The 12,909-nt window shown below is 50.8% G+C and overlaps 1 protein-coding gene and 1 long non-coding RNA gene across 2 annotated transcripts in view; both read right to left on the reverse strand.

Annotated features, from left to right (window-relative positions):
• The window catches only part of LOC113959865 (immunoglobulin-like and fibronectin type III domain-containing protein 1), a 40,471-nt gene extending 31,012 nt beyond the window's left edge, over positions 1–9,459 (reverse strand). The window contains exons 1-2 of the mRNA XM_027669149.1: positions 9,423–9,459; positions 4,058–4,192 (exon numbers count right to left, since the gene is read on the reverse strand). The gene's annotated coding sequence lies outside the window, so the exon portion shown is untranslated. The remainder of the gene's footprint in view (positions 1–4,057; positions 4,193–9,422) is intronic.
• A 218-nt stretch (positions 9,460–9,677) lies between these two features.
• LOC113959857 overlaps positions 9,678–12,909 on the reverse strand; it is a 3,901-nt gene continuing 669 nt past the window's right edge. The window contains exons 2-3 of the long non-coding RNA XR_003531932.1: positions 12,033–12,224; positions 9,678–9,978 (exon numbers count right to left, since the gene is read on the reverse strand). This is a non-coding gene — a long non-coding RNA (uncharacterized LOC113959857). The remainder of the gene's footprint in view (positions 9,979–12,032; positions 12,225–12,909) is intronic.

Below are 12,909 nucleotides of genomic sequence, written 5' to 3' on the forward strand. Positions count from 1 at the left end.
CCCTCCCTGCCCTGCTGTGAGTGATTCCTGCTCTCCCCACCACCACAGGAGTTCCATGTCTCACTTGGGTGCTGCTGTTTTGGCAGTTCCTCCTGCAAACCCTTGTAAACAGGGTTTTACAGTGACCTCTGTCAACCTTTGGGAGATGTTTCAGAACTTCCAAATGAAGGGAACGAGCAGCTTGTGTCAGGGGAAAGACACAAAACCGAAAGGAAAGGAAGCTGATTCCAGGGCACCCTGCCCTGCCCCGGGCAGAGCTTTGCACAGTGAATGGCTGAGATTTTGAGAGGCTCTTGATCACCCTCTTCTGATGGATTTAATTTGTCCTCCCAGCAAATATCATAATCCCCTATTGCCTCTTGTATCTCCCTTGTCACCTAAACATGTCACCACTCCTGGGGCTGGAATGCCTGGTGCTTACAACGTTCACCAAGCAGGATTACCTGACACCAGCCTGCAGCAGCTTCCACTAAGCTCTATTTATGTTGCACTTACATTTATTCTTTGCTACTCCCAACTTCTTCCCCTCCCCACCAGGCAATGTTGACAAGCATCCACACTGAAACAGGATCCAAACTTTCAGGCCCAAAGTCATCAAGAATCTTATTATTATTTTAAATTACCAAATGTTTCAAGCCAGGCTGTTGTTCTCAGCCCTGTGGGACCATGGGTATATGTAAACATAGTTCAAACCAACTGAGAAATGGCCACATTCAAATCTAGTTTTGTAAAAAGCCTAAATATTAACAATATTTGTACACAGGCTCCATGTCTGCATCTCCCAGTGCACAACATGAACTATGTGCACTATGGATAAACTGCTGAGTTTACAGGGTCTTAAATATTTCAGAAATTCACTTGGATTAAAGATAAGCTGCTGTGAGTCCTTAAACTGCTGTGAATTGCTGACTTCTGGAGAATGAGAACGAAGCATGTTAATGCCACACATTGATTGCACAGTTAAAATAACAGTGCCAGGGCATGCAAGGGAACATTCCTTCAGTGTAATTAATCCAACCACATCACATTTTCTGGTGTCTTGTGTGTGAAATAAGGACCAGAAAATAACACACTGGTTGGCATGGACTCATCCAACTCTGCCCTTCTCACTTTTAAAATTTCTACTCCCCTGTTACATGAATGCCCATGTCTGTGCTTTGACTTCAGTTCAATCCAGAAAAAGAAATCACAGGATTTTTAGAATGAGACAGCAAAAATGGTCACAGTGTCACGTCTTCACTCAGAGGTGCCTGAAACTTTGGTGTCCACATCAGGATGATTTGTTCAGTGGAGGCAAGGAAATGCTTCCAAGAGGGAATCCCTCCTCCCCAGGGGAGTGCTGTGGACCAACATTCCCAGCACAACAGGGAGACACTGGAAGGAGCTCAACACCCTCACTCCTCTGGAAAACACAGCAGTGTTGTGCATCAGGTATCCAAGCCTTGGCCATTCCCCATCCCAGGTGGAATTCCATGCAGCTGCACAGACACCCCCTCTGGAGATGTGGCAAAGCCAGAGCGAGCCCTTGGCTACTGACAATATCTAATGTACCAAAATAACCCAGCTTGCCCAGTGGGCTGGGAGGGCTGCCCCTCATCCTGTCTGTCCGCCAGTCTGGATGAGCCAGAGCAGGAGCCCTGTCCCGGGGAGCCTGACTGGACACCAGTGCTGGGGCCATAAATCAGCCGAGCAGAGAAGCAGAACATTTGGGAGTCACAGGATTTGTAGGTGCTGGTGGTGTCACAAGGAGTTATTTATGGGGTTCAGACGGTGGAACACACAGACAAGATGTGACATAATTGCTGGCAGGGGCTGGTGAGCAAAATTAGCCAAACCTGTGGGGAAGTGCTGGGCAATGGGAGGTTCACAGGGAGGTGGGTCCAGAGGCACAGGATGTGCCACAGGCCCTGCACAAGCACAGCACGTGGGGGGGACAAAGCCATGGACACAGCCTTAAATCAGCATTATTAATAAAGGAATCAGCAACAGATGCAGTATTCTATTGCATAGGAGCACAGAATCATAAAATCAGAGAATCTCCTGAGCTGGAAGAGACCCTAAGGATCATCCAGTCCAAGCTCTGGCCCTGCACAGGACACCCCAACAATCCCACCCTGTCCAAACCCTCCTGGAGCTCTGGTAACCTTGGGGCTGTGCCCACTGCCCTGGGGAGCCTGTTCAGAGCCTGACCACCCTCTGGGGGAAGAACCTTTTCCTGAGATCCAGCCCAAACCTCCTCTGACCTCCTTTTCTCTTTGTATCTCTCTTTGAATTTCTCTTTGAAATTCATAAAAATCAAGGCAGTCCTAACACAGCAAACCTTCTAACCAAAATACCAAACTGCTGTGTGCTTAGTCCCAAATTCCAGCAGTGCTTTACCCCAGAGACCCAGGTACTCACTGAGAAGAAGGATCTCACCTAAAATTTCTCTTTTAGCTTTGGGTGGGCTTTCTGTGTTTATTTGTTAGCCTGAAGCAATCTTTTGAGCTTGAGTCTCCCCACTGTACATTTCTAAAGGACAATCTCCAAGCCCTTGGTTAGAACCACAGGATTGAAGACCAGCAAATGCAGAAGTGCAGCTTCATGCGAAGTTCTGAGCAGGTCACAGAGGGGGAACGTCACGAGCTCCCCAGTGATGAATGGAGGTGTTGTGCAGAGTGAGGAGGAATGCCCAAGGATCAGATTTTGTGTGACTTATCCCCACAGTAAATCTATACCCCCCCTGATCTTCTCTGCCTCGGGGATTACAAATACAACGTAAGTGGTTGCTCCTTCTGCCCCTGATCCCTGTACACAAACACCAGACACTCTGCCCCTGTTTATTCAGCACAGTGGCACTGAGGCCAAAGGCCAAGAGGCAACACACCCCAGCTGTATTTTCTAAGGGTGAGCAGGACAATGAATTCACACCCCTTTGGTGAAGTAGGTCAGGCTGTCCCCTCCCATGTCCACAACACCCCCAGGAATTCTTTTGTAACACAGACAGGCACTTTCACAGAGTCACCAGATTAAAAGCAAGTGTCACAGGGCATCTACAACAGAGTCCTACTGCCAGGAGGGAAAAATAACATATCCCTACTTACTGTCCAAAGAAATTATGAGCCCAAGATAAAAACCTTTAGGAACCTCAGTGTACCTGTGCCACAAATGCAGTGTCAGCTCCATGGGACAGGTACAGGAGATCCTCAACAGCCTGTCATCTTCCTTGGGAAATCAGTGGGTGCTACAGGAGCCCAGGGATACAGGAGCCCAACCCTACAGGAGACTGACCCTACAGGACCCAACCCTACAGGACCCAACCCTACAGGAGCCCAACCCTACAGGAGCCCAACCCTACAGGACACAACCCTACAGGACCCCAATCCTACAGGACCCAACCCTACAGGACCCACCCTATAGGAGCCCAACCCTACAGGATCCACCCTACAGGAGCCCAACCCTACAGGACACAACCCTAGAGGACCCAATCCTACAGGACCCAACCCTACAGGACCCACCCTAGAGGAGCCCAACCCTATAGAACCCAAACCTATAGGAGCCCAACCCTATAGAACCCAACCCTATAGGAGCCCAACCCTACAGGAGCCCAACCCTATAGGAGCCCAACCCTATAGAACCCAACCCTATAGGAGCCCAACCCTATAGGACACAACCCTACAGGACCCATCCTATAGGAGCCCAACCCTACAGGACCCAACCTTACAGGATCCAACCCTACAGGATCCCAATGTTACAGGAGCCCAGTCCTATAGGACCCCAACCCTAAAGGATCCCAACCCTACAGGACCTCAACCCTACAGGACCCACCCTACAGGACCCCAACCCTACAGAACCCCAACCTTACAGGACCCCAGTCCTACAGGACCCAACCCTACAGGACCCGACCTTACAGGATCCAACCCTACAGGATCCCACTTCTCCCACAACATTCACAACCATTTTCAGACCTCCAGTGACACAAAGCAGAGTCCCCCGTGACAGCGAGGGTGGCCCTTCGTGCCCCCAGCTCTGCACCAGCCCCACACGAACCTCAGTGGTGACACGACCATCTCGTTACCTTACAGGTTCTGGGATGGTCCTGCTCGAGGTCGCTGCTGTGTCTCCCAGGACCGTGGTGGCTCCGTGTGGTGCCTCAGAGCGCAGAGCTCCTCATCGCTGCCCCGCGGGCCCCTGGTCACAGGTATTTAGAGATCTGCAGGAGACAAGACACGCCCCTCATCAGCCCCTTGCAAATGTCACCAAATGGCAACAGAAACAAATTCTTGTCCCTCTCCACCGTCCCAGAAGCTCAGACCGCGCTCAGGAGCTGCTGATACCTACAGGATGTCCCCACGCTGTGCTGTGGGCACTTGTTGGGGGCTCCTTATAGCCCCACGCTGCCCCGGCCCCAGGGGAGGTGCCGTGGAACCCGGAGCCTTTGGCAGGGCACGGACACGGCACGGGGCCAGCTCGGCCAGACGCGACCATCAGTCAGGGCAAGGCTGGAGCTCCAAAGGCAAGACCTTGTGCCTCAAAAAAGGACAAACATTGGTGCAGATCCAAGGAAGGACGAGCTGCACACGCAGTTCTGTTGGACGCGCCACCAGAGGGGCTCTCAGAGGCCACGAGTTCTCAGGAGATCCCATAATCCCTCAGCAGAGAAGTAAAACCAGTGGATTACTGCATTTGTGTTTGGGCCAACCATGCCTGGGCTTGGCCTTCACCAGCAGAGCCTCTCAGTTTGTGCTGTTCCAAGAGGTCTGAAAGAAATCCAGTTGCTCCTGGAGGATCTTCGTTGCTGCAGCCCAAAGACACCTCAGTGTGCCGTTTTGGCTTCCAACACAGCCACAGCCTGATCCCTTTCCCGAGAGCAGCCACTTCTTCCACCAGTGGAAGGTTCCCCACCCAGGGTAGGGGGGTTGGAACCAGATGGTCTTTAAGGTCCCTTCCAACCCAAACCATCCTGTGATGCCCATGGACAGGTTTACTCTGGAAGTGCGAGTGCAGCACATTGTGCCCCCAAATCTCTTGCTACCAGTCTGCCTCTGCCTCTGCCTTCCTTCCTCTCCTCAGGAAGCTCCCCTGGAAGCAAAGGGACCTCTGTTTGGTTCCTGACGATCAAGTGGTGGCCAGTCTGGGGCTGAAGGTTCTCTTCTCCCAGCAGCACCACATGCTGGAAGAAAAACCTGCTCGGTCTGAAGTCTACTTTCGTTCACTTCTGGCTGAGAGCATCCAACCATTGTTTTTAACTTGGATTGTGTGAATATATTCATATTAAATCCTCGTGCTCAGCTCAGGGAGGAAGGGCTGGCTCCAGAGCAGTATTTTTACTGTGATGGCCATGGTTCACATGATGTCTGGGGCTGGCAGAATCAGAACAAGGTTTTCCTCTGGTTTTCTACCAGGAGGTGATAATTCTAAAATCTGAGGTTAGTGGGGAAGGGAACATACAGAAAAACCTTGGTCCTACAGCTAAGACTCATGTTAGATGGGATGAAGACAGAATAACCTCAGAGAGCACCATTTCCACTGGTCTTAGAAAAAAGATTCTCAACCAGGTCTCAAAAACTTCTCCCTTGCTGGGATGAGAATCATCATTTCAATCCACAATTTAAAAGATAAATGTGAAAATGAAATTCTGGGGTAATTTTCTTCATTTCTTCCTTCTTTTTGACTGTTACTGCTGGTGACAGTGTTTCTACCTTCCCAGTTCCTAAGTAAACCATGTCAATTTTAGCCCGTGCCTGGGCTGAGATCCTTCAGTCCTACATCCCCTGGGACATTTGCAGTGATGCAAAAGTAAAAGCAATTCTAAACAATCTGAAAGTTGATGAGCCAAGAAAATCGGACAACAAGGATTTGGAAAATCCGGACTGCTGCTGGAAAAGCCTCTCAGCAGCAGACACTGTTTTCCAGCAGTGTCCCAGTGGGATTCCCAGGGGGAGCACCCTCCTCCCCCTGCTCTGGCCGATGACCATCCCAAGGGGGCCTCCTTAGGCTTTGGTCTTACTGGTCCAGGACAGCAGTTTGTTGCTTTGTTGACTGTTTGTTGTAGCCTTAAAATTAATAAAACCAGTTGCTAGACAAGTCCCTAAAGATGGAAACACCTCGTGAAGACCATGGGAATGCTCCCAGAGGAAACATTTCTTGGCTTCCACTGAAACCTGAATTCAGCTTTCATCAACTGCAGCAAGAGCAGAGTTATCCCAAAGGGCCTGAGCCATCCAGAGCCACAGGGATTCCTTCTGTTCCTCTTCTCCCTTTCCAGTCATTTGCTCCCCACAGAAAAGTGCCAATGGTTTTTAGTCTCCAATGGCATTTAGGTGTTGGGTTCTGAATAACTGAGGAATTCCTAATAAGACAGATGGTTGGGTCTAATGAGTACCAGGAGAGCCACCACTCTGCCCGTTCCACTGCAGCCATGAGCCTGATCAGACTTTGCCTTATTTCCAGAGCTGGTTTTACAGTTTTCGGGGGGGGGGGGGGGGGGGGGGGAGGAATGGAGACCTCTCCATAGACGGGCGGATAACTCAAAACCATCTGTGGCAGAGCAAACTCCTCCAAGAGCCTGACCTTCTTCCATTTCACAGCTTGGTTTCCACCCGCCCACCCAAAGCCCTGTTAACCCCTGTGTGCCAGTGGAGGAACAATCCCTGTGTGCCAGTGGAGGAGCCACTGGGAACCTGCAGGATGTCCCAGCAAGGCCTGGCACATTCAGCAGTGGCCACTGCTTTCACTGCAGAGGGGCCACATTTTTCCCTGGAAGAAAGTCTGTTCCCCTAAGGAAAGGCAGTGAGGAAGTAGCAAGAGGTGACAGCTGCAGGACAGTTATTTCAGGACTGAATTTAAGAGTCTAATTTAACTGGAAACAAGACTCTTCTAATCTTCTGTTTTCCCTTCCTTGGTACACCAGCACAAAGTCCTCCCCCTCCAACTGGCACAGCCCTTCCTGCAGACTGTTGGCACCCACCACATGGCTCAGACAGAGCAGGAACCAAAGAAACCAAGGTAGGTTCAAAAAACTGGCTGGATTTTCCATTTTGTAAACAAATGACCAAGTTCAAAGACTGGTCTCGTATGTGAGTCACTTGGCCAAGCCACAGCACTCCCCTGCAGCGTGGGGTGTCCAGGCAGGCACTGCACTGAGGGTCAAGGGGATGTCAGAGAGGTTTTGGAGCAGAAACATTCAGAGATGTAACGGGTGAAGATGTGCAGAGCTCGGCGTTTCAAGTCTACCTTGATGTAACAGCAATGAGCATCCCACAAACATCAGGCAAGGAAACCCCAAAACCTGTAGTCATTTAAAGAGAGACTTGGGCATGGAAAACAGATTAAAGGTCCAAATTCAGTGAAGATTACCAAGTACCTGAAGCTCTACAAGCACCCACCATCCTATCCCGAGTCAAGGGAGTCTGGCAGGGCTGATCACGCTGGTCTTGTGCAAGCAAAGGGACATTGTTTGTCCACGGGCCAGGTGGGTGACACAGCAGCGCTTTGGTTTGACCAGGAGGATGCCCTGCACCAGGAATAGTCCCACAATGCATATGGGTGCCACAGTGAGTCTTCTGAACTCATAATATTTGAATTTAAATGAAGGTGAGGTACTAAGTCTGGAGAACACGCTGCTCCCTTCAGTGGGAGACAGCCAAGCTCAGCCCAGTCCCTCAGCAGCACATCACCCACATCGGACCCTTCAGGAGAAATTTAAGGGACCCACTGAGTCTCCAAGCCTTGGTTATTTCCCCCACACCCACCCAAATGCCAGTGTGCCCCTTTGCCAGCAGTGAGCTGAGGTCTATCAGCCCTGCCCACACAGAGCCAGGACTGGACCCACTGCAGCTCCCGCTGAGCTGCAACTCAACAGGAGGAGATTGGAACTGGGGTGAGGATCCAAGAGGCAGCAGTGCTCTGCCTTCACACTGCGGGTCAGCTCCCTCCTTCCCAGAGCACACAGAATTCCTGCTCTTCCCTTGTCCAGGACCAGTCCAAGGTTTGCACCTGTGACTGACCGGAGGGGTTTGGCAGCACGATCCAGGATCGAGATGGAGCCTGGCTGCCCATAAACCCAACATTCCCGCTTTCCCTGGGGATAGCTGCTCCCAGGACTATCCTTGCATGTTCCAACACCTGGGCTGGCCAGTGCTGGAAGTTACTTGCCCTTTTCCACATGGAAAAAACAAGATAGTGGGCAACACACATTTAATATAAACTCACCGAAGATGTGATTAAACATCAACATGTGACCAGACACATCATCCCCCTCAGGACTTTCCACCCCAGACACTGAAGAAAAGCACATTTTAACCCACTCAGAGAGCAAGACATGTCTGTGCCCCTTCCATTTGACCCCACATGGCCACTGGACTTTGCCAAATGCCCTTCTCCAGCTAAAATTAACTGTATGTGTTGGAACCACTTTGCATGTGCCACCCCTTGGGCAGGCAGAGGGTTAATAAAGCTCAGTGCCTGCAGTAAATAAAAAAAATAATAGAACTTGTGCTATTCAGATGCCACCAGGGATTGAAGTTACGAGGCAGTTTCTCAGTTCCCCTCCCTGCTTCGAACTAGACACAACAAACCCCCCAGTTCTGGTTTGTTTATTTATTTGCTGCCCCAACCTGCCAGTGGCAACAGATGAAAAAAGCCCTGTCCTTGCCTGAGGAGCTATTATAACATTTAATTCCCTGTGTGGGGAAGTTTGACACTGAAATAAATGGTAAGAAATTCTTCCTGGAGCCCCGAGAGGCCCCAGCATGTGCCACCTTCCCACCTTCTGTGTGGGACGCCGGAATTAATTCCAGCACTGTCCTGGTAGTGCCCTGCCTGACCTGTGCCTGCACAGTTAATGCACCAGAGGACTCCCATTTCTGGGAATGCTGTCCCATTCCTGCTGAAGGTTGTTAGCTGTCAAACTCTCTCTTCATCCAGCACGAAAATATCAAAATGAAATAGGCGTAATCCAGAGTCAGAAAATTATGCTGGCATCCAGCAGAGAAATAACCAAAATCACAGAATCATAGAATCCTGGAATGGTTTGGGTTGGAAAGGACCTTAAAGCTCATTTAGTTCTACCTCCTACTATGGTCAAAGACACCTTCCACCTGACCAAGTTCTCAAAGTCCCATCCAGAAAAATGGAAATATAGAAAAAAAGCAAATACAGAAAAAAAAATTAAATATAGAAAAAAAAGGAAATATAGGAAAAAAACCAAAAGAGAGGGCATCGCTCTCCTTTTCACCCTGTCCCTCCACAGAGCCTGTCCCCCCTCAGGGTCTGTCCCTCCACCTTTTCTGCCTCGTGAAGGTGATCACAAGGAGCTCGAACCCACCTGGGCTCACAGCAAACACAGCCCCTGTTTGGAGCAGGTCTCAGCACTCACCTGCCCGTGCCACACGATGTCTGTGCACTCACCTGCCCGTGCCACACGATGTCTGTGCACTCACCTGCCCGTGCCACACGATGTCTGTGCCACCCGACGTCCCCTCCTGCCCCGGGCGCTGGGGCAGCCGCAGCTCAGCCGGTCCCTGCGCAGGCAGAGCTCGGTGGGGCAGTGCTGGGTCCCTGGAGCCTCCTCAGCTGCTCCCTCCTCTCGCCTTCTCCACGTCCCTTCTCTCCAATGTCCCTTCTCTCCAATGTCCCTCCTCTCCCTGTCCCTTCCCTCCCGGGGGCTGTCTGGCCCTGCCCTGGCCGGTGTCGCCTGTCACAGGGCTGTTAGCCCGCCAGACATCCAGAGGATCTGGTTTTTTATGGGAACCCGGAGCACCTGCCTCCTATTCGTTATTATTTTAGTCCATACCAGTAATGGTGCTGGACAAACTTGAGATGAACAAAATTCTTCAGCATTTCACAGGTCAGTCAGAGTGGAGCTTTTTCTCCGGATTGTGTTTCCTCTTCACAGCGAGTCATTACAAACTTTGATGCAGCTGAAGGGCTCTGGGTGGTTTAAAGGAAACTGGAGTTCAGCTGGTTTAAAACCAACCTGGAGAACAAGTAGGGCCCCTGATGGATAAGATAAATTGAATTTCAGATAAAAGTAGGTGACCAGGTACATTTAAAGACGAGGCATCTCCACATACTTTCCTTTTTCAAAATAACTCATTGAGTATGAAAAGGGATGGACAGAGCACTTCACAGCACCAGCTCACAGTGTTAATGTGGATTTATCAGCACAGAGAGGCACGAGCCTGCACTCCTGTTACACAGCTGAGAGCAGCCTCTGTCACCTACAGTCCTTTGGAATAAAAGGTGTGCAAGGTTCTAACAGGGGATTAGGAACCATTGGGTCAGGCTGGAAATGGAGATCAGACACCTCCAGACTTGGTTGGCTTGTCAGTAAAGCCTCTCTGCTGGGAGACATTTATCCAGAGTCACCTGGAGCTGATGGAGGGAAATCTTGAGGGAAACGAGACAAAGTCCCAAAATCAAAGCCCCAGGGCAGGGGATGAAAAGGTTACAGACACAGTTTCCTCAGCTGGCAGAGAGTGGTGGGCACCCATGGAGCACCCAGAGTTCTCCTTGCTCCCACCCCTCCCCGAGTCTGCAGACTGCAGACATTCCTGGTGTTTCCTGGCCTGTGCTCCTCCCCTCAGGGACGGTCCCAGCTCGGGGCAGGATGGCAGCCACACTCTGCCATTTCAAAGGCAAGCCCAGGCAACACTGAGTTAGACGTGAGCACATCAGGGGTTCTACAAAGCAGATCAGGATAAAGCTCAGCCTTATCTATGTTGTCCTCTCCAAGGAAGCAAAAGTGCCTGTGGGAGAGGCCGGACATGAAGCTCTCCAAGCACTGGAAGGTGGGCAAACCCTGCAGCCCCAGGGATGTGACCTGGCCTGGAATCACAGCACCCAGTCCAGCCTCATCCAACAGGACAGGCCAGAACCTAAAGCAAACATCATTTCCAAAGGTTTGGCTTCTAAGCAGTTAAAAGTAAATCCCCACACACCAAGCAAGGGGCCTGTTGCCCCCCTGCATAAAACTACCTCTGGTGCCCTACGCCTTGGAAAGCAACTAATGACATGAAGGCACAACAAAGCCAGGAAGAGGAACTGGTGGGAGGAGAGCAGGTTTGCCTGTACTTTTAATGTACTTTCCAAATGGGAATATCATTCCCTAGCTGTCACCTTAGATTAACCAGAGTTTGAGTTTGGATTCTTGGTGCCTTGACATCACAGAGGCCAACTGAGATGTGCTGAGGATTTCCTACCTTGCCCCTCAATAGCTAAACATCCTCCCTGTCACAGAGAGAGCTTGAGCTGCCACACAACCTGCTGAGCTTGTGCTGTGACAGATTCAAGCTAAAAAGTGCAGGTGACACATCCAAAGAATCACATTTACACATCTTTGAGCACATTTACAGTCACCAAACCACAGAAGGTCTGCAGAAGAGAAAACCCATCTTCTGCCTCAAAAAACAGAGAGGTACTGACAATTCAGGAGATGCTGAAATCAGTCTGATAGACTTGAAAATATGTGCCAGTTACCAGACCTCAGCGACCCAAAGGGCAGCCTTATGTAATGTGCTTTACTTAGCAATCCTCTGACATAGGCCTTCCCAATAAACCAGCTCAAGGATTTGTAAGGCTGGGTATTCCCTTCCCTTTGACAGCCTCGTAAAGATTATTTCCTATCAGCCATGTGAGAGACTCTGCTGGAAACCCACCAAACACTGCATCTGAGCTGACCTGAGGATGTCAGAGTCCAATTCTAATTTCATCCCAAATTAGCAGGTGGTTATTGGTTGTCTCAAAATGGCATTTGTCAGGAATGAAAATTCTTTGCCAAAATAAGCCATTCAGCATTATTTATGACACAGGCAGATTTTGTTACTCTCCCTCAGGGTATTATCCTAAAACACTGACAGCTCAGCCAGCCCTGGCCCTCTCCCCTTTCGTGTTTGTAACTCAGCCATTAAATTGTCTTTTGGGGGTTGTACTGAGGGCATGAAATCTTCTCACTTCTACATCAAATGAGGATAAAACACAGAAATGACCCATTTTAAGTCTGAGAACCCTGAACCTTTGCTGTGACAAAGGCAAATCCCCTCTGTGCTCACCTCAGCCTCCGTGCTCGAGCAGTGTGGGGTCCCAGGGAGTTGGGTGTGGACACCAGGGAGTTGTCCTTGTTGTCCCACCCCAGTCAGCCCTCAGACTACAGGCAGGAGTGTCCAAACTCAGCACACAGCCCTGCTTCACACCAGCTGGGCTCCCACACCAAACCAGGAGGCAGCTGCTGGAACAGCATCTCTCTGAGGGCACAAAGACAGATTTTGGTCACCTCTGCCATATCTCCAGGATCCGTCCAGCGTGACACAGCCTTTGGGCGCCTCAGCTGTACAATTCCTGCTGCCTCCAAAGGCCACAGAGCTGCAGGAAGCACTGGAAGGCTTGGCTGTGGTGGGGCTGACCCTGTGCAGCCCCAACCCTCCTGCCCCACAGCCAGGAGCTCAGTGTTCACCCCAGACATGGGGGGAAAGGTGGGACTGAAATACAGAAACTCTGCCAGGTGAAGTGCTGGGGATCCTCCCATTCCCCACTCCCCCCAGGGAGTGAAGTCAAACTCCCCTCTCGGTGTCCTGCAGCCTCTGCCAGAGGGCTGGGAGCCCCTGGAGGGGAAGAACACGAGCTCCTGCAGCACCCAAAAGCACTCGGGGCGTTCAGCGACACCACAAACTGAGGGTCGTTGTCACCAGAGCTGCTTTTTCACCTCCTGCTCGGCCCTGTCCCCTCCCTCAGCCACACCCAGCACAGCAACAACTCCACCCTCAGCACAGCAGGGGCACCTGGGAATGCCCCAGGAATTCAATCCCAGAAAAAACGGGATGGGCCAATACCTGAGCAGCAGGGATAACAACACTGTGAAAACCAGACTGGGAAACCCAAACTGGGAAAACCACACTGGGAAAACCAGATTGGGAAACCCAGACTGGGAAA

The sequence above is a fragment of the Corapipo altera genome, unplaced genomic scaffold (genome assembly GCF_003945725.1).
Source record: "Corapipo altera isolate COAL_440 unplaced genomic scaffold, ASM394572v1 300, whole genome shotgun sequence".
Classification (NCBI taxonomy): Eukaryota; Metazoa; Chordata; class Aves; order Passeriformes; family Pipridae; genus Corapipo; species Corapipo altera.